Source organism: Chrysochloris asiatica, unplaced genomic scaffold (genome assembly GCF_000296735.1).
Source record: "Chrysochloris asiatica unplaced genomic scaffold, ChrAsi1.0 scaffold00221, whole genome shotgun sequence".
NCBI classification, from domain to species: Eukaryota; Metazoa; Chordata; class Mammalia; order Afrosoricida; family Chrysochloridae; genus Chrysochloris; species Chrysochloris asiatica.
Window position 1 is genome coordinate 561,753 of NW_006408739.1, and position 2,787 is coordinate 564,539.

The window sequence follows — 2,787 nt, forward strand, 5'->3', positions numbered from 1 at the left end:
TTCACTTTGAGTAGGTAATCACAGAAGAGCTAAGAATGAAAAGTAAGTCTTCCTCCCACACTGTCCATTGTCCCCCAGACTCCTCCCCAAAAGATATTTTCTGCATACATAGATGTGTACTTACAAGTGTGTATTCATATTCTTTAAAGTGTTCAAAACCAAAGATGTCAGTTTGAGGACTAAGGTGCACCTGAACCATGCCATGGTCTTTTCAATAGTCTCATATGCATGTGAAAGTTGGCCAATAAATAAGGAAGACCATAGAAAAATTGATGCATTTGAGTTATGGTGTTGGAGAATATTAACAGCACCAGGGACTGCCAAAAGAACAAACAAATCTGTGTTTGAAGAAGTTCAGCCAGAATGCTCCTTAGAAGTCAGGATGGCAAGACTTCACCTCTCATGATTCAGCCATATTATCAGGAGGCACCAGTCCTGGAGAACGACATCATGCTTGGTAAAGTAGAACATCAGTGAAAAAGAGGAAGACTTCCAACTAGATGGATTGGGACAGTGACAACATGAATGTGCTCAAGCATAGCAACAATTGAGGATGGCACAGGACTGGGCAGTGTTTAGTTCTGTTGCACATAGGGTCTATGAGTCGGAACTGACTCGCTGACTCGACGGCACTTAACAACAACATAGCATTCCTGAGGAGCACTAGTAGCATAGTGGATTACGAGCTGGGCTTCTAATTGCGTCTGACATGGGCTATTCTCCATGACCCACGCAGAGATTAGAAGAAAAAGGAAGACACAAGACACAAATGAAAAAAGTAAAGTTGGGACCAGGTGGGATGCAGCACTCTGATGATGATACTGTGACTCAGACCAAGTGCAGCAAGTTTATTTTATACACAACTCAAGGGGAGGTGCTTGGGGGCAGGGTTAGGAGTACAAGAACATCCTGTACTGATAGTGCATGCAGTAAGCGGAACTTAATTGGAAAAATTGTAACTTGTGGTAGCTAGCTGGAACACAGATAAGAGCAGCTAAAATGTTGTGCAGACTGAGCTGAAGGACATAGCTGTGTACAAGGAAAGACCTTGCAAGTTCCCTGTCCCCTGAGGCAGCTCTTCAAGTTCCTCATGGGGCAGCTTGACCTGGGTGTAGCCCGAGTTTGTGGACCACAACTGTACAGTTGAAATCCTTGGGTTAAACTAGCCCCAGGTCAGAGACCTTTGGCTCAGTCGCTCCCAACACAAGGTCAGTAGTTCGAGTCTACCAGTTACTTCTTGGGAGAAAGAGGAGGCTTTCTGCTCCCATAAAGATTTATAACCTCAGAAATCCTATACAGGCTTGCTAAGAGTCAGAACCAACTCAGTGGCACTCAACCATCACCACTATAGCTTTTCTGGGAGTATGGTGGATGAGTACTGGTCTTCAAAGCACTAGATCAGCAGTTTGAGCTCACCAGTCACCCCACAGGAGAAAGATGAGGCTTTCTGCTCTCACAAAGATCTACAGTCTCAGAAACCCTAGACTGGATCACTATGAGTTAGAACTGACTTGAGGGCAGTTAACAACAACAGTAACATTCCTATGATCCCTGGTAGCACAATGGTTAAGTGCTCAGCTATCAGCTGAAAGGTTGGTGGTTGAAATATACCAGTCACTCTGAGGGAGAAAGACCCGATAGACTTGATGATGTATGCCTATAAGGATTTCAGTCGAGAAAACCTTATAGGTCAGGGATCACATCAGAGGGCCCTAGATAGAGTGGGAGAAAAATGTGGGAGAAATGCAGCAATGAAGACACAGGCTGAGTTTGGACACATTCCATTGGTACCTTGAGATGAGAGAGAGAAGAGGAAGAGCTGGCTGGTCTGAAATTTAGGGAGTTGTGTGAACCCTTGCGCCCATGGACACTGACGTAGTCTCTGGGCGCTAGGGCTGAGAGTGAAGGGGCCAGCTTGTATGAAGTGCAGGGAGGGGTGCATGAACTCCCAAACTTGCAGCTGGTATACATATATATGACTTAGCTTGGACTAAGTTGCAGCTGGTATACATATATATGACTTGGCTAGGACTGAGTTGACCAGAACCTGACCAGATGAAGATAAAGATGTTTGATACTATGAGCAAGTTTAAATTGCTAAAATTTGATGAACTGGACTTTTGCTTATGGATGCAGTTGCTCAAATTTCTAACCGGATTGGAAAAATCTTCATATCAAGGAACATGCTGGTCTCCTTTGTGTACTGGGTTGATAGGAATGGGCAGTTTAGACATTGGCTATCAAAAATAAGGGTGTTATAAAGGCATGTAGTGGCTGTACAATCTTTCATGGGTGTGCTTAGTTTCAGAATGAGGGCGGCAAGGCAGAATCCCCATTGAAGAGTTTTCCTCTTTTCCATATGGGTCTGGTGAAAGAGGGTAGGGGATGAAGCTGATAGGATTTTACGATTCACTTGTGAGTAACTATTAGCAGGATTAATTGTGATTGTCACAACTGGAATTTTTAGAAGATGTATCACTAAAAGAGGGGACTAGTTAATCTTTCATTTCAGGAACAGATGATCCCAGGACCAGCAATAAGGAAGAGCAGGAGTAGAGTGTGAGATGCCTACCTAGATAAGTGGTGACAACAGAGATGGAGGCAGAGGTGGTGGCATGGAGAGACAGAGCTGTTGCAGACCGGGCAGACCTGGTCAGGAGTTTGAGGCCCTGTGGGCCCAAGTGTTGCAGACCATAAAGGCCGCAGGCTCTGAGGAACAGACTCTAGCCACCTAGCAGTCATAGAAAAATGTTTTTCATCTTAGTGTTCAGTTATGTTTATTATTAA